This window comes from Solanum pennellii, chromosome 3 (genome assembly GCF_001406875.1).
Source record: "Solanum pennellii chromosome 3, SPENNV200".
NCBI lineage: Eukaryota > Viridiplantae > Streptophyta > Magnoliopsida > Solanales > Solanaceae > Solanum > Solanum pennellii.
The window spans coordinates 53,070,505-53,093,851 of record NC_028639.1 but is presented as its reverse complement, the minus strand read 5'-3'; the positions used below and the strand labels follow the sequence as shown (position 1 = coordinate 53,093,851).

At 32.5% G+C, this 23,347-nt stretch overlaps 2 pseudogenes; both read left to right on the top strand.

Moving 5' to 3' along the window:
* The first annotated feature begins 18,550 nt into the window (after positions 1 to 18,550).
* On the top strand, positions 18,551 to 19,308 carry LOC114076498 (annotated as a pseudogene).
* Positions 19,309 to 19,511: 203 nt separating this feature from the next.
* LOC107014272 lies at positions 19,512 to 20,264 on the top strand (annotated as a pseudogene).
* The last annotated feature ends 3,083 nt before the right edge of the window (positions 20,265 to 23,347 follow it).

The following is a 23,347-nucleotide window of genomic DNA, read 5'->3' as shown; positions in this document are numbered from 1 at the left end:
GATTAGATGTCCTTGTTGTGATGACTTTCAGGTTTTGGGGAAAGATACTTAGTAAGTTTTTGAGCTTCCGCATTATGCTTGTAGTTTGTAAGTTGGGGTTAAATTCGTTGGTTCTCCCACCTAGGGGGTTAAGTGTGGGTGCCACTCACGACTCGTTTTGGGCCGTGACATTATATGTCATAGTTTCTTAGATTGTTGGAAAAATAATTGAAAACTAACAATAATAATAAGGTTTAAGTCATCCACAACTACTTCAAGTTGTCCGCATAATTCACTTGCTCACCTCAACTTAACCTTATGCCTCTTGAACACCTCTACCAGCGTGAATCTAAACCATTTGAACATTTTTTTTATCAAAATAATGAACGACTATGCAGTATGAGTATCCTAAATAAAAAAGTATTCAGCAAAACGTAGAGAAGTAATAAGTCAATTCTTTTTTCCAAAATATAAGCTAAGAAAATATTTCAACCGGCAAATATTTCTTGTATAATGAAAAGATTAGGCTTATGATATGAATAATTAATTTAAGAATTGTTATTTAAGGTATAGTTATATTTAAAAGTTTATTGTAAATTTTGTGTTTTAAGAATAGACATATTTAGAATTTTGAATTGATGGGTGTACTATTATAAAAATATTGACTTAAAATATAAATTTGATCTGTTTGACATTTAAGTTTTCATTACTGAAAATCATTGAAATTCTGATATTATTGGTCCAAAATTGATTGATATAATATTTATTTTAATATAATATAAATATTGAATTCATTAAAATGCCAAAGTGGTATCAATTAGTAGTTAGAGAAGTGTTATCAAGAAAAATAAAATAAGATAAATATAAAATTTAAGTTTCTATCATCAGATAGAGAGGTCCACCCAGTCATCATCGCATTATGTGATACTCCAAGTGTGAGTTTACATATCTGTATTTCAATATACTTCTAAAAATATAACACTATTATATTTGATCTCAAACAGAGAAAATAGATTTATTTGAAGCTGATGACCATTTGAATACGCCTTTGGTTTCAAGACTCACGAGTCACGATGATAAAGGGTTTTTTGTCAAAAGAATATTTCAATAGACAAATATATTTTGTATGGTAAACTTATATGACTCTTTTTTTTTTTTGTATACTGAAAAGATAAAACTTATTTAGGACATAGTCAAATTTTATAAATTCTTTTGCAAGTTTAGTATTTCAAGACTCAAGAGTGTAATTCGTAAAGTTTATAAAACTTCAAATATATGATCATTACACTAGTATTTGAATAATTATTTGCAACTACCAGATGACATGTTACATTAGTAAATAATCAATCCTAAGATAACTTATATTTGTATAAACTTGTTTGATCTGAAAATCTGAAAAGTATCACATAAATTGGGACGGAGAGAGTAATATACTAAGAGATATGATCATTAGAAACTGAGTATTGTATGAACTGATGCGAACAACTTAGCTGGTAAGAACATTTTGAACTCGACTTAGTGCTAGAAGTCTCTTATGACCCTGAACTAATTATAATATGTTGTTCATCTTGTATTCCTAAGATACTCAGAACAAAACTTAGAACTTGGTAAGAAATAACAAAGTTTAAGAGTGTTTTCAAAACTAGAAAATTAAGACTAGTAGAAAAAATAGAATCAGAAGTTGATTAGAAATAATATAAAAATATTTTTTCTCAATGAAAGAAAATCGAGTACACTGAATGCACAACATTTCTTTAAGGAAATTATTCCCCTCAAGTACCCGAGGTTAAAAAACTATATCTTACCAAGATAGAATGATCTTACTCACCGGAGTATCGGTACCTAATACCACGATGTCAGGAAACCAGTCAACGACAGTAAAGTAAACTTTGAATACTAAATTTAGTAGTAGTAGTAGTAATAGAAATCCAAAAAATTATTATGTTCTTAAAATGAGAGGGAATTCCTCAATTCATAGAAAACAAAGGGTAGTGTGAAAAGGTTCTTATTGAACCTTGCCGGAAAGGGCACAAACCTTTGGAAAAGTCACAATCATTCAAAAAGGTCACCGCCTTTCATAAAAGTCACAGTTTTTCATAAAAGTCAACTCTTCATAAAAGTTGCAACTTTTCATCAAAGTCACAACTCTTCATAAAAGTCGCAACTCTTCATTTTCCATTAACACCTTTTCAAACCCAACAATCCCCCGCATGAATGGGGAATGACTCCAAGACAAAGAAACAGAAAAGTATGTCTACTTTACAAGCAAGAATTAATTGCATCTGAATAAGTAGGTTTAATTTCTCCTTGGACTTTCCGTCGTGAACATATGTTAGGATATACTCGGTTAATCGCTCGATGCGATATCCTTGAACCATCGAGCTTTGGTGTATACCTATACAAATATATATCACACAATGAACCCTTTACCATTTATGGTTCTTACGATTGTGTTCGTTTCAGCCATGAACACCTCCTGGTTTCATGAGTGTATAAAGAGATGGGCTTTTGACTATCATACTTTTGAAGCGGCTTACACTTCACACTCATATATGTGATTTATAAATGTGTTATCGCATAGATACACTAGTTGGTCACATCTACCAAACTTAGCAAATCGTTAAAAATTTTAAGCTTTATTAACTCATTAATAAGCCTTAATATTATATCCTTGTTCCTGAGAATTGTCTTCATCATGGAAATGGATTAAATTGGTTGACAATATTGAACCATCAGTCACAATTTTATTTTTCTCCTTCAATCAAGCTCTTGAAATCTCCAGTCTGCTAGATAGAGTTACCACCATGATGACTTGTCCTAAGCCGTAAATTCATTCCATTAGATAATATTCAACTTTCTTTCTACTTAGGAATTTTTTATAAGTGTATCCAACACATTATCTTTTGACTTTAGATAGTCAGTTGTGATAATTCTACTAGAGCGTAATTTTCTAACGGTATCATGTCTATGTCTTATATGACAAGACTTTTCATTTTATGGCGTGCTTCATGCCCTACCTATTGCATCTTGACTATCACAGTGTATGGATACTGATTCAATGGTTTGGGGCAAAAAAGAATATCAATCAAGAAATTTCGAAATCTTTCAACTAATTCGCCGATCTTATATAAAGCACCTAGCACGTAGATCATTGTAGAGAGATACATGTCTTTTTTAAAGGTTTCCTAGAGAGTGCTCCTCTACAAAGAGTAAATATTTATCCACTCTGGAATTTTACTTCATTGTTCGGTGATCCAATTTGCATCATTATATCCTCTCAATTTCGCTAGATATTCTTAAAATACAAGATGTAGTTAAGTACACGAAAACTCTTTTCATTGTCATCCAATGAGTTCGATTGGAATTACTCGTGAACTGACTCAGTTAATCAATAACACATGCTATATCTGATCGCGCACACTTCGTGATATACATAATACTTTCCAATACTCTAGCTCAATCCAATGGCAAGTCACTTTCGCCTTCACTCTTTTGAAAGGCAAAAATCACATTTATTTGACACTTGACAATATTGAAATCCAAACATTTGAACTAGTCAAGTACCTTTTCAATACAATGAGATTGTGACAATGCTAAACATTATGGACTTCTATGTATTCTAATACTTAAGATCTTATCAAAAACTCTAGGATATTTCATATCAAACTTGTTTTATAGCATAGTTTAGTAGCATTTATGTCATTACTGTCTCTATTGATGATCAACATATCACCAATATTGAAACAAATAATGACCTTGTGATTTTAATGTGAACACATTTATCACTTTCATAATTCTTAAATACATTTGCCAACATGATTTAGTCAAATTTCTTATGTCATTGTTTGGGTGCTTTCTTTAGTTCATAATGTGACAAGTTCACACATTTTTTTTCTTTACCAAGAATCACAAAACCCTCGGCTGTTCGATATAAATTTCTTCCTCCAATTCTCCATTTATGAGAGTTGTTATCACATTCATTTAGTGAATTTAGAGGTCATATACCACAGCTAACACAATTAACATTCAAATGAATGTAATTCTAGTTACCGGTGAGTATGTGTCGAAAAGATCAAGACCTTGTTTTTTTGTCTTACTTTATATTTGTCAACAGTTCCATCAAATTTTATTTTCTTTTTGAGGATTCACTTTGAACTAAAAGGTTTATTTCCTTGAGGAAGATCAACCAACTTCCAATAGGATTGTTGAAGATTGAACCAATCTCACTACTGACATCATCTGTCAAAAAGGATGAGTCTACAGAAGACATAAGAAATGTTACAAAATTATATTCGAAGGAAGTATATGTCATTTGACATTTACTACGCCTCTGAATCTCTTTATTAAGTACAAATGCCTTTTATTCTTTCCATGGTCGTTTAGACCTTTAACTAGACTACTGAAGTCTAATTTTCCTGTACACAGTCTTATATCCTATTTTAATCCTTTTAGAAATAGGAACTTGGACTTTGGCTAGACACCCCCATATATTAAAATATTTTCAGTTAGATTTCCTTTCTTTTCATTTCTCATATGGAATAGATTGGAACCTAACAAATAAAACTTTTTATTGCTTTCCTTAAGAAAAGACAAAAACTTTTTGTTGTTCCCTTTTGCGGTAAAGATAGTTCCTCCACACAAGTTTTCTGGTAGACCTGAACTTATAAGTAATGCAACTATCATTTCCTTCAAAGTATTTTTTTATTAGATTGGGGTGAATAGGGCAGCAGTTTGATGGATTCCAGTTTTAAAACATATTTTCGCAAAATGAGATTTATACTCTCCATCCTTATCACTTCTTATTTTTTTCCAACTGATTTTCAACTACAATATTATATTGTAGTTACGTTTCTATTGGTTCATCCTTACCATTCAGCAAATAGATATAGTCGTTTCTAATGCAATTGTCAATGAAAGTTAAGATATACATTTTTCCACCACGAGATGGTGTTTCCTTCATATCACAAACGTAAGTGTAAATCAATTTTAAGGGAGTAGAATTTATTTCAACATATTTATAAGAATGCTCAGCATACTTAGATTCCACCCAAACTTGACATTTTTTATTTATTGCACTAGTAAAAACTTCTAAGTTGATCACTTCCTTACAAGATTTTGTAATTGACATCTTCCAAGTGTTCATGTCACAAACAGTTTGATCCATCAAGTAAGAACAAATAAAAATATTGAGTTTGAAAAGCTCTCCGCGAGGTAGCTTTTTCTCACAAATATTTTTTTCATTTCTTATAATTTTGTGTGATACAAACATTGTTTAAAGTCATCACCTTATCAAATGTCCTTTTCAGAAGGAACTTTCCATAACTTTCAATTCGATTGTTATAGAACTACCCATGAACAAAATTTCTTCGGGTTCAATAAAGGCATTATAATCTAAATGCTTCTTTTATAAAATATGACAAATAACTATTCACCAATATTCATGTCTATACAAATAGTTGTATATAATAGATATATCTTTTCATGAAAAATCACAACATTTCATCATTTTGAACAAGTATACATGTAATTTGATAGTTTCATACTAGTTGTCACGCCCCGAGCTAACCCCGAGACGCGGACACGAAAACTAGGACCACAAGTGATCCCAAGCTAACCCTGCTGGCATGATCATAAGCATACTAAAGATAATAAACTGTTGCGGAAGCTAAATCATACTTAAAATGAAAAGATGGGGAATACCCATATTCTATAACTGAGATATTTGAAAACAATGAGTTTAATAAAAAATAAATATTAACTCAATACTAAGATGAATCTAACTATGTATGAAAATAGCCTCTAAACTAGACTACAAATATTGGGACAAGCCCCAGCTAAATCTAGCAAAAACTGAAACTAAATGACTAAAGACTGAAATGAAACTCATGACTATTGTCCTCGGAGAATGAGGACTCACCACTGAATCTGCTGAACTGGAAATCGGAAAATCGATCTATACGTGATCTGGATGCTGAGAACCTAAACCTACATCACGAGAAGATGTAGCGAACGTTTGCGTTATTACTTGAAAGGTACTAAGCATGTAGGATAGAGTACAACTGAAATAACACATAACTGAACAAGCACAAAAACAAGTATAATAATCTGAACGTGATGTGCTGATTTCTGAGCTAAGTGGATGCAATGACCAATTTATAACATGCTGAAACTGAATATACTGATAAATGGTCAATGCATAGGGTCTGACTGAACTGTGGGAGCTACTAATAACAGATAATAAAACCACATGAGCTAAATGTGGAGTCCGATGTATACGCCCCATCGAGAGGACCCAATATCCCCTTCCAAAGGTATAAAGGCATGCTGCCGTGATCACTAAACTTATTGCCCACAGAGGTGACTTACAACCTACTCGGCTAGTAGTTCTGGGACTATTGGATACGCTAAACCCTAGTCCAGCTCGGTATTATGCTACTCCCAATGAATTCTGTAAATTAACTAATTATGTCTGAATTTTTGTAAACACTGGATAGCTCAAAACTGAACATGCAAACGTAGAATGCAACAATTAATCTGGTAATTATGCATTTATGACTGAGGCATGTATATCTGAAGTGTCTGAAATATATGACCTAGCATGTGTAATTCAAAAACTAAAGAAATACAAAGCTTGGGTTTTGAAATTCACGCGATAATCTGAGTAATAACATGAAAATCTGATTTGGAACATATATTTAATTTATTCATGAAGTTATATCAAAGTTCTAGAAACCCTAGGTTTAATCATGATAAGAGAATCAAGAACTGACTATAACTAAGGACCCAATGGGTGAAAGGAACCCACTAGTGAAATCCCACATACCTGGTGATGAAATCCACGGAAAAATATTTAAGTTTCGGGGCTGGAACTGCTAGAGCTTGTGGCGTTCTTGAACTAGGGTTCTTGAGCTTTTTTCTCCTCTCTTGCTTCTAATTTTCTAAGTTTTGATTTAATGATTTGACTTGGATATGTTTTAATTATGTTTCTAGGCTTAAACTGACTAAAATCTGATGATTATAGGGTCAAAATGACATAACTTAGGGTTTGAACGGAGTGGGAAAGGTCAAAAAGACCCCTGGGAAGGTTGCTGTCGGGCCTCACGACGGCCAGGACTGATGGTCCGTCGTGCGCCTGACGCCCCATCGTTGGGTCCGTCGTGAGGGCCTGTTCAATAGGCCTTTACTAAAATGGGCAGAACTTTTTACTCGGAGGTCTGATTTTAGCAAGGTCGGTTGATATGGAAATATAATTCAATTATGTATCTGTGGGTAGGTCATGGGAGACCTAATTTATTTTGTGATAAGATTTATGATCATTTTAAGTTGACCCAACTGCATTTTCCCTTAACTGGCTGCAAATTTTCCACCTACAGACCGTAGGTCCACCTACGAACCATGCTGGTCATCCATAGCTCTTTTCAGAGAGTGGTTGAAGGGAGTCTTGATCGACGGTCACGGACTACGGAACGTCGTTGACCTACGGACTGTAAGTCCGTCCGTCGTTCAAGACTTAACCAATTTTTCTAGGCTGAAATTTTTGGGAGTTTCTGATCCCATCAACGGTTGTGCAGGACGGACCGTGGTTCAGGCTACGGGTCCGTCGATGCCACCGTTGGTAGCACCTGCAGATTTTTCTGAAAAACTAATTTTTGGTCTGTTTTGGCTACGAGGTGTTACACTAGTCATGTCATATACTAGTAAACAAGAAACTCAACGACCATAACATCAAATATACTCTAAGAATTTTGCGGGTCTAACATAATACAAAAGTATCACTGAATTTAATATCTTGTGCTTCAATTTTAAGTTAGACACTAAATCGAATTTTATCTGTCATAAGCAAAGAACCCACCACACTTTAACTATGATCTCAAAAATATTTTTTAAGTATTTGAGAATAGTTTTTGCACATTTTTTCCTGAACTATCGAAATGTCATTGACAGTATGAAACATCTTTTGAATATATTATTCTACGAAAGAATTATAGTGTTTCAATTCTTTTTGACAATCTTTTCATAGTGTCAAAATTCATTCCTAGAAGCACATATTCCAAGCACAAAAGCACGTACTTTTAAGTCATTGGTCTACTTTTTCCTATCACATTTAGATATACCACTTAATATTTAGAATAGTAACAATAAAGGCCAAATTTTTTTTTGTATATTTGTTTATATGTAACAATGAAATTTGTAGAAAACCAAAAGTGCAACACTAACTTATTGGGTGGAGTTTTCATATTATTCAAACCAATTGCACAGTCCAATTTATTCTAAAGTATAAACTATAAAAGTTTTTAGTCAACAACAATCAGACACAATCAAATTCACAAAGAGTACAAAAATACAAAAGTTTTTTTTCTCCAAATAGAATAAAATATATTATTAAATTATTACATAGAAATATTTTTCTTTTCAAATAGTCTTCCAACTATAACATTTTGACATACTATTTTATCAAACAAAAATATGCATATCTTATCCTGCAAACTAGTGAATTTCAAAGGCAACACTATTTATCAAGGAAAATTCATTCACAAAACATATGATTTGCATAACTTTTTTCAAAGTCACACATGATGAATATCAACATTGTTAATCTTTAGAAACTATTTTCCTCCTTAAATAAATAACAAGAATGTTACCTAGCGTAATCTTTAATCAGAATACCACCAATTCTTCCATTCTCACTTTGACCATGCTAAATAATGCGCTGAATTCTGGAGAAGTAGTGCATTAATCTTTACTTCCATGATTTGTTTTCCTCTTAGTATAATACAAGAAATACAAATAGTATGAAATTTCCTTAAGATTGTTATTGATCTTGTATTCCTAAGATACTTTGAACAAAACTTTGAAGAACTTGGTAAGGAACAACGAAGTTTAAAGAGTATTTTGAATACTAGAAAATTAAGACTAGCAGAAAAAATAGAATCAGAAACTGATTAGAAATAATATAAAAATATTTTTCTCAAAGAAAGAAAATCGAGCCCAATCAATGCACAGTGTCCCCTTAAAGAAATTATTCCCCTCAAGTATCTGAGGTTAACACAATATACCAGGATAGAAGGATCTTACTCACCAGTGTATCGGTACCTAAAACCACAATTTCAGTGAACCACTCAACGGCAGTAAAGTACACTTTAAATACTATATTTAGTAGTAGTAGAAAAAGTCCAGAAAAATCATGTTCTTAAGATGAGAGAAAATCCCTAAATTTATAGAAAACAAAGGGTAGTGTAAAAAAGTTCTTATTGTGCCTTACCGAAAAGGTCACAAAACTTTGAAAAAGTGATAATCTTTCAGATAGGTCACCACCTTTCATAACAGTCACAACTTTTCATAAAAATATAAACTTTTCATCAAAGTCACAACTCTTTATAAAAGTTACAACTCTTCATTTTTTATTCACACCTTTTGAAACCCAACATGATACACTTCATATACTTGGTAAAGGACTTAAAACACATGATCAAGTTGGAAATCATTCGATTAGATCTCATACACTTACGATAAACGATTCGAATTCTAAAAGTAGAATTGGGAGGTATTACACTAAAATATCACAAAAAAGTTTTCTATTTATAGAAGAAAATGGGGGTAGGGGGTACGTCGCTCCCAGGTGTGTGGAATAGACTGCCCGTGGATCAGTCTTCTAGTTGAAGAAAAAAAATTTTTCCCAGCTTTGTGGCTAAGAAACTCTCTTGAGTTTCTTCTTCCTTTACGATCATCACTTGGCCTCAATTTCATCTTCATTTAAGCTCCATTCACAAGAGATTTCAACCTACAAAGTATCTAATCACATTTGTTGGCGTATGGACATAATTACAAGCTTTTTTTAAAAAAAAAAAACAAATTATCACTAGAGAGTGTCTAGCGGTATTTTATTAAACATAAAATAATATAAATAGGGACAACTACAAGCAAGGGGGCTAGGCCTTACCTTACTAATCCTAATGAAAATAAGAGCTAGAGAGAACTAAGTATTTTCTGATCATCACAGAGTTTGTAATACACTCCATGATGATAAAAAAGTTGAGATGTCAACCTCAAACTTTCTATTACTAAAGCATGAATTAAAAAGATTGATTGTTCATCAAAAGTAACTTGAAGTATTTTTCTCTTGTCTTCTTCTTCAAACCTATCCAACAACACTTAATGATTCATACATTATTAATGGATTTATTGTATCTAGTTGATCCTACTGATACTGTCAAATGATTTTGCTTTGCCTGTCGCATAGGTAAGTGCCTTGGAACAAAGTCCTCAGTAATTTTACCGTCTCAACTATGTTGCCTTCCATATGTCTTATTTTTGCTTTTGTTGCTTCCACTTCTTTGTTGCATTGGTGATATATCCCCTTCCCTAGCCACTCTATCAAAGAAAATGTCCAACATATTGTCTTCTTCATCTTTATCAAGAGAATCCTCACCCAAATTCACTCTTCATTAAGAGAATCCTCACCCAAATCAATTGTATTTGACACTAAGGCACTTGAATCATTCTTCCTTGCAAGCACACATTTAGATACAAATACAAAAGTTTTTGGACTTAATTTGTTGTTTAAAGCAGGTGATGAGACTTGTTATTCTTGGATGAAATCGTAGTCATTCTCTGTTAACCTTACTTGCTTTCCATTAGTCTGCAAAAAGCATCAAAGATGTTTGACCATAATAGGTCTCTTGAGGCATTACTAGTATCTTGCCTCTTCTAACTGTCATGAAAATTCCAGTCGGACCCTTTTCACTACATGGACAATTATTTTGACTAGTAGGGGAAAGGCTAGGACTACTAGTTGATTTTTTGTGTGCAACCATTGTACAATTTTTAGTTGGATTCTAGTTTTTAACTTACAAAACATGTTGTCCAAAATTTCCAGTATCTTCAACATCAGATGTATCCATTATTTTTTGTGCTGAATCCATTAATTTTTTCCAAGAATCAACTCGCAACGCATCAACCCCAACTCTTTGTGTTTCCCTTGTATTTTTAGTTGCATTAGACATCAAATTCAGCCCAACTTCTTTTGATTGCACCTCATTTGTAGCAGTCTGTTGGTTATTGCAATCACCTTTATTTTCAATAGTTGTCACCAATATTACTTGTATCAACATCTTTTGAGTTTACACGATTCTACTCGAAAGTGGAAGCAACCAATTGTCGATCTAAAGAAGTAGCTTTACTTTGATCAACATCTACAATCTTTCTTTTTTCATTTAATATCTCTCTCGCATCGCCTTGATGTTTTTCACTATCGGTAGTACCTTTTAAATTACCTTCAATGGTATCATCAATTTGTTTGTTATTTTGATTTTTTTCAAAAACAAATGACAACTATCTTCATCATGACCTTGGTGTTCAATAATCGCAATAAAAAGGTAGATTATCAGATACAATCTCCTAAAAAACCTCGATCAACTTACCATATTTTCCATCCACAAACTACAACTTTATACGATTTGAAAGTTTTTCAATTAGATCAAGTATAACCTTGACCCTAGTAATGCTAGGTCTTGACTTGATTTTAGTAGATTTATCTATAGTTATCAGTTTTCCAACTGTTGATGCTATAGACAACAGATACTTTTTTGCAAACAAATCTGGACATAACTTCGGTAGAGAAATTCAAACCACAGTTAACGTTATTTCCTCCTTAAGGTTATATCCAATGGACCATGGAAAACCCTACGTTCGTGTTCCTCCCATTGTATAGAATATAATTAACTAAGCATATAAACCTAGTACATAATCTTCACGCAGATCAAACCTCAACAAAAATTTTCTAGAGCAAGTAAGCCAAAACAATTTCCCTTGGTACCAAGATGTTACATTAAAATTGACCTTAATACCTTCAAATTTGGCTCACCATGGGATAATTTGAACACCATGCTTGATGTCATCCCTCTTCGATAATAAAATCTTGCCTTTTCTCCGTTGGAATTTACAATTGTTTTTGAGTTAATTAGGTCATATTGTTTAGGATCTATAGTATTGAAATTTAAAAGGGTGGCGCATGTGATGGTTTTGGGTGGTGGGGTGGGGTGGGCTGGACAGCCTCGAAAGGAGGCCGTCTGGTGGCCGGAGCAGCCATGACTGCTCCCTGTCGACCTAGGGTTTGAAAAGTGGTGACTAGACTTTGAGAAAATAATTTACAGTTGACAAAATAATTGACAAAATTACAAGCTAAACATGCAAATATAAGAGCTTTTATTCTCAAACTTCCCTATGGTCTATGGGTCTAATCTTGGCGTTTATGCATATAAATATGCCTAAGACAATTTAACCTCTCCAATTACCTCTCAGGGGAAACAAATCTAGCATAAAATAACCAGGATATCACCATTCATCACATCATCAAATTTACAAGTTTATATTCCATTATATCAATGAATAATTAATTCTATAATTTGCATGCTAAAATCTTACGAGCAACACTTAATTTCTTCAAAGTTGCTATACCGGACCACCTTCACTATAGCAAAATCATACGACTTCACTGCCTTCACTTTTGTGAAGGTGGCTAGCGAAGGAGGCTACCTGGACAGTTTACCCCACTTTGTTCATTGTTTGATTTCTTGCCAACTCTCGACCCATGGAACCATTCAAGGATTCTATGGTCTTAAATAACTCTAATGATGAGGTATGTTATTACAATTTTTTCATGTTATAGTTCAGTATTTTTCTATATCTCTTTCTGTTGGTTCTGTTTTTCTCAAATAAAGTATACCTTGTCTTTTAGATTATCAAAACTATTTTGAGTAATGGGAATGTTCTGTTGCTAAAGAATTTGAGTAATTTCTATTGTCCTCAGTATTTCCCTAGATTTTATTTTGAGAGATTAATCTGAGCATCTAATAGTTTTCCTTGCTCTTGCTTCTAGTCAGTCATCCCTAGTGCTGGCAATTTAAGCTCATTTTTCCAATTACCCGCCCAAATAGCCATTTAAATATGGGTTGAAAGAGTGATTTTAAATAGGGAAAATTTTATATATAGCAAAGAAAAAATTGATAATTTTATATTTATCAAACAATACAGAATTGCGTTTCGTAGCAAACTAAAAGTTTGCTATGGGTCTTCTTTTGTGTATAACTGATCCATTTATACACTTCCAATTTTTTTTTTAAAAATGCGGCAGATAAATAAGGAAAAAATCCCACAATTCACGCGAAATCAATTTCAGTTTCAGTCTACCTTCTTCTCCTTCAATCAATGTATCTCCATTGTAGACAATTCGAAAAATTGATCAAGCTATTGAAGGTTTTAAGCAATCAAGCAAGATAAATTTCTTTTTAGATATAGAAATAAGAGGTAATTCTGATTGTATTTTTGATTTTGTCGACAATGGTGTTTAAAATTCAAATTTTGTTTTTCAATTTCATCAAATCAGTTGAATGTATATTGGGATGTGAATATTTGTCTGTAATTGATTTGATTAGTTAATGTGAATTATAGAAAATTTTGTGAAAAATTTGTTGTTAATTGGAATTACTGATTTGAGATTTGCTCCAATCGTAGAATTGTTTGAATTTGGAACTGTATATGAGATTTGATTTGAGTTATGCAACTATTATGTTTTCGTTTTATACATTACATCTTAATTTTGTTTTTCTAATTTTCATAATATGTATAAGTGTTTAAGTGTATTAGATTTTTATTTATATGTTCGAATCTATCATATATAGTGTTATTTGGTAAATTGTATAATTGTATGAAACTGTTGTCTATTACATACGAGTTTGTCCATTATATTCATCTACTTTTTTATTGTTGTTATTGAATTGTATACTTCTATAAAGCTATAATTTTGTGTATACAGAGATTTTTTTTGTATAATTTAAAAATGTGTATAAGCTTAAAACTGAAGTTGCTATAATATGTATTGTCACGACTGGAATCTAGACCCCAGACGAGACCGGCGTCGTTGACCTCTCAGAGGTCGCAAACAAGCCTACTTACATCATTTTTACTTTACATAGGTTAATTTTAGCGGAAAATTTGAAATTTTTGATTTCCTTAATCATACTTGTTAAGCATTCTTTATATTTCGTAATCGTTCATCATCAACCATCTAACATTTAAGAGATAAGCAACTGAAAGAAATAATTCATTAAGTATTAATTGTATATCGGCCAAAATAGCACCAATACAAAGTCTGAACCAAAACAGGAAAGAAACGCTAGTGGAACATGCTCCACTAGCTCAACTCTAAAACTACGCTAGAATGTAAAACAGTAGCATCCTCGAAGCATGAGGACCTACCAAACTCCGGATGAATGCCGACGTCCGGATAGCTGCAATCACGAACCTGTCGCTCTACCGTCCACTTGTGCCTGCACCTAAGAGTAAATGTTTGTATGGAATTAGTACACACTTGTACTAAGTATGGGTATATGCAAGCACACACCAGGGACATGCATGAGAAAGAATAGCTCTTTCCTAACAACATGATTTTTGGAAGTCAAGTCAGTGGACTTGCCAAATTGATATTGGGAAAGTTATGTCATGAGAGTGACATGCATCATTATAATTATCGTATGGCACACAACACACAACATCTTCATATAGCACATAACATATAACACATAGTTTCTTTCATATTATTCATTCATATACCATGAGACCTTATTATCATAGACTTAACCTTAAGACTTTCCAAAATGAGGGCTCAACATATGTGACCTCAACTAGGGAGCCTTCTTTAGCAAACACAGAGTCTGCTTCATTCCTTCACACGTATTTCATTTCAATTCATTCATAGGCCAGTGCGAACACCAGCTATACCTAGGATGTAGTTTAAGACTTTCATCGGGTTTGCTGTGCAATGATCAGGAATAACCTAATGTCATTACCTGAATCTAGCTCACCTCTTGATTATCCTATCCTAACACCTTCGGTATCGTTCATTTCTTTATATGATTCATTTGAGGCTGACCTCATTCATTCATTGCGAACTTTAACTTTAACCGACATAGATCATGTGAGCATCATGAAATCCAGTGTCTCCCGCACACCGAAAAGAGGTGGAATCACCGGCCAAAGCGATTCAATAACATGCTAGCGTATATGGGAATTTAACCCCGCCAGATCCCTATAGTGGCAATATAGGTTCAAAGACTAGGAGATGTATGGAGACCCATACCCGGCAAGCCGGACAGTCTCATCTCATGAGAGTTACGTGAACCTCCGCCCTTCCCGAAAGAAGGCATCACCGCTCATAGCTAGCCTATCGGTGCTCAGTATAAAGTTCCATTACATTCAATTCATACATCATGGAAGCTGGCTTCTAGTATGAGGACATCATAGCTCAATAGATGATTTCTCATCTCATCATTAGTATTAAGTGTTTTAAACTCAATATTTTCATTAGAGTGTTCATAGAGACTGGTCTCTTCATTATCTTACACTTTCATTGATGAGTACGTATTGGTAACATTTACTTAGTCTCATTTGAGATTGCTCTCATCATATACATTAGCCTCACATCATGATTATCACCACATTCTTCATTATTAGCACCTTTGTTTTTCATAGTTATTCACCTCTTATTACGTGAGTGTTCATTTCTTCATTTCATAGTTCATCTCATCATATGCCAATGCACTTGGCCATTTAGCGTATCTTACATTCATACTTAACCCTCATAAGATTCATCATTTCATTACGTACATCTTAGGTTCACTTAATTTTCGAACGTATATTAGGCTTATGTGTCTATACATACAAGCCATGGGGCTTCATTTATAGTTCGTTAAGTGATTCTTATTTTCCTAAGATTATGTATTACAAGACTTATGTATCTTGTATATATACCAAGATCTTGATTTTTGATCTAAGTAGATGGCATTATTCTTGAATATTTTACTCACGTATGACTTATGTATCAATACGGAGGTTTGGGCACGGGAACCCAAATCTTGAATCACTTGGATATCATTTATATTTTTCATTGATTTTATTTCTAATGTTCATAACATTAGAACTCTAAATTAAATCTCAATATTTTCATGACATGATAAANAACATTAGAACTCTAAATTAAATCTCAATATTTTCATGACATAATAAATTTTCTATTTTAATTAGAATTCTAAATTAAATTTCAATCATTTATATGAAAGAATTAATTTTCTATTTTAATTAGAATTCTAATTTAAATCTCAATATTTACATAAAAGAATTAATTTTCTATTTTAATTAGAATTCTAAATTAAATTTCAATATTTACATAAAAGAATTAATTTTCCACTTTAATTAGAATTTTAATTTAAATTGTTTTTTTTAAATTAAATTCGCTTTAATAGGGAGGTTGTGGGTTCGAACCCCCACAGCCCCCTTATTTTTCAGCTAAATTCGCTGAGGAGGAGGCTGTGAGGTGGTGGGTTCGAACCCCCACAGCCCCTCCTTTTTTAATTTATTTAAATGGTCTGCAGTGAGGTTGTGGGATCGAATCCCCACAGCCTCATATTTTTTTTTTTAATTTTTCGCCTACTAAGGTCGTGGGATCGATTCCCACGCCTCACATTTTTTTATTTTATTTTTTTTTTCGCCGTGGCTTGGGGTCGCGAGTTCGATCCCCCCCAGCCCCCTTTTTATTCCCTTTTCTTTTTTCGCGCGTGGCTGGGGGTCGCGAGTTTGATCCCCTCAGCCCCCTTTTTATTTCTTTTTTTTTTTCGCGGAAGGCAGGGGCGAGGGTTCGATCCCTGCCAGCCCCATTTTTTTTCTTTTTAATTAAGGCATGCTGCAGAGAGGTCCTGGGTTCGATCCCTGCAGGCCTTAAAACTTTTTTTTTTATTTCTTTGACGTCCAAAAATTTCTAGATTCTTTTAAAGCCTATTTCTAAGTTCTGGAAATTTATTCCATGATTTTTCTGCACTTTTTCATCAACTTTCACATTAATTTTTAGGGTGATTTCATGGTTTTATTCATAATGTTTTAGTTACATTTTTATAGATTCGGCTAACCAAGAATTTCTCCCTCAAACAAGCCACCTAACATTTCATATGAACTTCACGCCTTACCCAATTTTATTCACAAAAAAATATACAATCATATTACATTAAACTTTTGGAGCATTACATAGAGAACCTCATTCACCGTAACATACTTACACAAAATTTCAAGAAAAACATGGTTGCCTTTCATACGATTCCAAGTACACAAACACAACCATATTCATTGCGAAAACATAATATATACCTAAATCTACCAGCAATCATACCCAACCTAAAATTCATTGGGAGCTAGAGACAAGGACATACAAAAGGGAACAACCCTAGTTTTCAGAATGAATATCTTGAACCTTAAGGGGTCTCTTGGGAAAGGGACCAAGAGAGAAGAAACCCATACCTTAATCGATGTTCAAACTTTGATGTTGCTGCTCGGAAAACTCCTCCAAACCACTCCCAATTCACTTCAACGTACACCTCACTCGACGAACCTCTCTTAGCCTTGACGTTTTGATTACTTTTTCTTTTACTTAAAAATTCTTGTGAGTTCTTCAAGCGTGAAGAACTGTTGGTATTTGGCAGAATAACGTGAGAAAGATGGAGAACGTGGGAGAGAGAGAGTTATTAAGCGTGTGAGAGAGAGAGAACTAATAGGGTTAGGAGACTAAATTCAAGAATTAGTCAAATAGAATTTTAAAATAAATAAATAAAAATCTGGTTTATTTTAATTAGTACGCGAAAGGATCATTATGTCCTTAAATACCTATTTATTCTTATTTACTTATATTATTTTTTTTGGATTGTTACATGTATAACTACATATTCTGTTTGTTGCTGCATTTCTTTAGCTTATAAATGTATATGTATATAATTTGATTTTGTGTACGAAATTCTGAAAATGGCTTCACTGGCTATATTGGTTATGCATTCTGGTAGATGGGATAATGACAATTGTTACGTTGATTATACAATTGAGGGGTGATTTTTAAAGAAAGTTCATCGTATACTGAGTTGTATAATGTCATTGTAATGCAACAAGGGATTGATACGAATGTGAATAAAATCAAAATTGAGTATAAGTATGAATAAAGCAAGACACCCATGTTGATTTACAATGACATGGGCGTTAGAGTTTATATTATGCTTAAAAAGTCTGGAAAAGAGTTCAACAAGTATCCACTGTGTATTAGCAAACTGCCTAGTATAATTGGTACCAATGAACTGTGTGGAAGTTCAAATCAGGATAGTGATACGATAACATCTATTAGCATCAATGAAAATGATGAATTTGATAATAGGCAGCTGACTATTGGTGAGTTGGTAGAGTCGCTTTATATTTTGGGGTCAGGGAGCTGCGATGGAGTTATTTCAGATCCTTGTAATAAGTTCGTGGAGGTAGACCAAGTGTATAAGACCAAAGACATATTGAAATCTGTGATGGAAAAATATGCAATTGAAAAAATATTTCAATATAGAGTAGTGAGGTCAAACGCAATAAGGTACCTGCTTTATACATACAAATATGTAACTATATAAGTTGTTTTAATTATTTGTATATTGATGTGTTGTGTTGTTTTTGCTAATGTAGTTATACACTGGAGTGTATTTCTGATGAATGTTAATGCTTAATGAAAGCATCTAATGTTAACAAGTCTGGTATGTTTAGAATAAGAGCATTTAATACAGACCATACTTGTCCTTTGAAGGATAAAGTGTATTCACAAAAACATGCCACAAGCATGCTGATTGGAGGGTTTGTTAAACCCAAACTTGTTGATCACAAGAGAAAATATACACCTTCTGATATTCGCAGTGATATAAAGATATATTTGGGAGTTGATGTAAATTACTCGTTGGCTTGGAGGGCTAGAGAAAAGGCTCTAGTTTCATTGAGGGGGGTTGTAGCTGCATCTTACAGCAAGCTTCCCGCATATTTGTATATGATGAATATTACATATCCAGGCTCGCATATATGAGTTCTTGTATGTTTTTGTTGCATTGAATACTTTTATACAAGGCTTTGAACATTGTAGGCCTGTAATTGTTGTGGATGGAAGTCACCTAAGAGGACCGTATAATGGAACATTTGTTGCTGCAAGTACAACGGATGGAGCAGGTATGATTCATTTATTTTTTATTGTTCAATTTTTATCAAAATGTTAATATGTGTGTAAATTAAAACGCAGAACACATTTTTCCACAAGCATATGGTATCATTGATTCGAAAAATAATGCAGCTTGGTTTTGGTGTTTTCTACAACTAAGAGAGGCTTATGGTGAAAGGATTAATATGTGTGTAGTGTCAGATAGAAATGAAAGTATCATAAAGGCAGTGAATCAAGTGTATAAAAATGTGTCACATTATGCTTGTATGTGGCACTTGTAGGGTAATGTAGAGAAGAAAATTAGGAAGGCATCCAAGGAGCTAAGTCATGTGTTTTATATAATGGCAAAGACTTGCAACAAAGTTGAGTTTGACAGGCTGATGGATACTGTAAAAAAAGTTGATGTTGTGTTAAAGAGTATATGGAGCTAGCTGGATATGATAAGTGATCAAGGTGTCATGCAGAAACTCATCGAGGATGGGCTATGACGTCTAACATTGCAAAGAGTATAAATGTTGCATTAGTATCTGCAAGGAAATTACCAATATTTAATTTTCTGGAAGAGGTCAGACTGATGTTTGGGAGATGGAATCATGACAATAAACACAAGGCAGCCTGCACATTTACTTCGTTGATTGGAAAAGCTCAAGTTTACTAATCAAATATGAAGCAATGAGCACACGAATGGGGGTATGTTTTATGTATATATATATATTATCAATTAATGAGTTATGCACACAGATATAAATTGCATAGACTTATACATATACATAAATCTATTTGTGTGAAACAGGTTGTGCAGTCAACTGAATACATATACAATGTGACTGATGATGGTAGGAGTTTTGTGGTCTGTTTAAAGAATAAAACATGCAGCTGTGGGAAGTTTCAATATGAAGAAATTCCTTGTGAACATGTTTGGGCTGTACTGAAGTGGAAAAGTCTAGTAGCCGATGGATATTGCTCAGATTTATATAAATCAAAGACGGTTTTAAAGATTTATGAGATACCGATCTATCCATTGCCTTCCTTTTCAGAATGGGTCATGCCTGAAGCCATAATGTATGATGAAGTCCGACCTTCAAAATTCAAAAGACCTCCCGGAAGGCCTAAAAATAAACTTCGTTCAAAAACTAAACGTGAATTGCTTGGACTAAAAGGAAAGCATACATGTAGTACATGTGGATTTGCAGGTCATAATAGGCCTTCATGAAGAAATAGACCTCGAGAAGTTTAATAAGTTTTTACGATTCTATTGAACTGTAAAATTTCATTTGATATACAATTGAATTTTATTCTGAAATAGTTTTGTGTTTAAACTGTATGAGTTCGTATTTTCAATATGGAATAAAGTTGTTATGTATTATTAATTGTGCTAACCATTGTTATTTATTTTGTCTTCATGCTATCATTAGAAATTATTGTTTGTGTCGATATTGTACATCATATACAGAAATACTTTACGTATAAGTTCAATTGAACAATTATATACAATTGTAAAAGTTTTACAATTCATAAGCTTGAAAAATACATAGTTGTATAGTTTGTTGTTTAAGTTGAATATATATTTATACTTTATAAAATTTGTATAAATTTTACAGATACTTAACAGTATACTTATATAGTTAATAATGAATTAACAATTGTATAATTGTTGATATTTATACAGCTAAAGTATAAATATATGTTGTTGTTTAAGTTGAATATATATGTATAGTTTATAAACTATTTTGTAAGCCTTGAAATGTATATGTATATATCCAATATAAATGTAATCCTAGTTTTACACTGTTAGTGTATAACTATAAATTGTATAAGCTTATTTATAAATTTGAAATTTCTGAACAATTGTATAATCCTAGTAATGTATAATTATACTAATTCATAATGAATTAACAATTGTACAAACTGTCAAAATTTATACAATTAATTGTATAATAATATTGAAAGTAAAATAAACTGTTGTGATTTATATAGTTAATATGTATAGCCTCATTATTAAAAATTATATAATAATCATTTTGTATATAAAAAATACAAAGTAAAATATACACATAGGTTTATGCAGTTAGTGTATAAATATATATTGTATAATGTAGTTTGTATAAGTATTAAATTGTAAACAAAAATAACAAAGTGAAAGACTTAATTGAACAAACAAGTATATTACAATACAAAAACATAGAAGTTCACAAGTTGTTATGTCTTTCGCATATTCAAAAATAGATAAATCTAGTATTACGGTTCTAATCAATTGTGATCATCTCACTGATATCAACGTCCCTATGAATCCTGACTAGCCTTTCTGGTGCCTCATTGTCACTGGTGACATCAGCTTGGATTTTTTGCATTCCATAATTTCACAATAAAGACGTGTATTGAATACGGGTAAACTCTTCATCAAATGTTGGAACCAAATTCCCCTTACTGATATGGTCGGCATAAGCAGCAACATATAGTCCACAATCGCTGAAATTATACACAACAGCTTGTATGATAAGCGTAAAATTAAAATTAAAAATTTGATTAAGAGTAATAATAAGACTTATAGGCTTCCTTCATGTTGTTGTGTTATATCATTGACATGTATAATTTCAAAAGAGTCAACTTCAAAATGAGACTTGTATTTCGGATGTGACGATATGTTAATGCCTTTCTTCCCGTAAAAACCAGACTTAGATAGATACATGGGAATCAGTTGTGCATATTTCTTGATCTCATTTGAAACTGACGAATCGTGTAGTGAACCACCCCTAAGAGAATCATAAACATGTATACATTTCTCATTAAAGAACAGAATGTCTAGTAAAAAAAATTTTCTTTTTATTTGAATTTTGATAGGATAAGCAAAGAAAATAATTTCCTTTGCGCTATTCCTGACAAGAAGCCCTTCATTTAATCATTTCCAAAAATGCAGATATAAAATTGTAAGATCCACATCCGACATTGCAACAAATGGATGTTTCAGTTCAAACATGTAGTGGAACCTTGATGAACTACCTGAAATGAATAAAGACATATATTATTTTTAGGTGTGTAAAACACTTATTGATATAATTGTGTTAATATGTTAACTGAATAATTTGTTATACCAGACTCTAAACTGAATGTTGTCACATAAGGCGATGTGTTGAATGGGCCTGGACGCCTTTCCCTTGGAATTGGTAATGGTGTGTGTTCGTCCACAGCTAACAAAGGATGTAACACAATGCTTCTTTCTGTATTAATTTTTTTTTATCATCATCTACAATCTGAAGAGGTTTTGGAAAGATGAAATCTTCCTCGACAACTAATTCATCGACATTGGATGATCCTGATTTGTCTGTATCTCCCAATTCTTCTTGCTCCATCTTTTCAGTTTGATCACATATAACATTCAATAATTCATGTTGTTATATAACAATAGACAAAATTTTGACAAAAAAATACAAATTAATGATCAAATTATATACAACTTAAACCCTTTAATTTACGAAGACAATAACATACAAACGAAGGATTGTTGAATTCTGCTTGATCATTCTTGAATTGGGACTCCTCTTTGTCCACTTCTACTGGAACAACTTCACATTTCTCCGTCTAAATGTATAATATTAGTAACATTTACATATAAACATATATCATAAAAAAAATAAAAATTGCTATTCAAGAATTCAAACCTCAAAATTGTTTTGTAACTCAAAAATATTGGAAGTGTTTTGAACATCCAAGTTGATTTGAATATTGAAACTGTTGTGAACCTGTCATAAAATTATCTTTGCCTATTACTTATTTATACATTATTGTATAGTTTGTTGCAAGTTGAATTTTGTTATTACATTATACAATTAAATATTATATATATGTTAGATGGGTACTAAATTGTATATGTATAATGATCATATATGTATGTTTAGTAGATATATACTTTACAAAATTGATAATGTTGTTCATAAAAGAAAATTACTTGTGGCTCGGGAATGCTGAATTATTGAACTAAAGGGCTAAAATCTGATTGACCAACTGGAGAGCGTGCAGGTGACTGCTGAAATATAACTTCAGGACTAGATGATGTGACATTTACTCGAACAGAGTTCTGCAAAATATTATTAATAAAATATATAGTATATACAAAACGCAATAAAAATTTGATTGACAAAGAAGATAAATAAGTATATTACCTCTTGATCATTTAGATCATTCATAACAGATTGACAGTTCAATTTAGAAGGTAAATTTAGAGAAGGTTCTTCGGACTGATCGACACCGACTGTAGGAAGTTTACGTGGTACTTCTACACCATCACCATGAAAAGAAAAGAAAAACTATATATATATATAT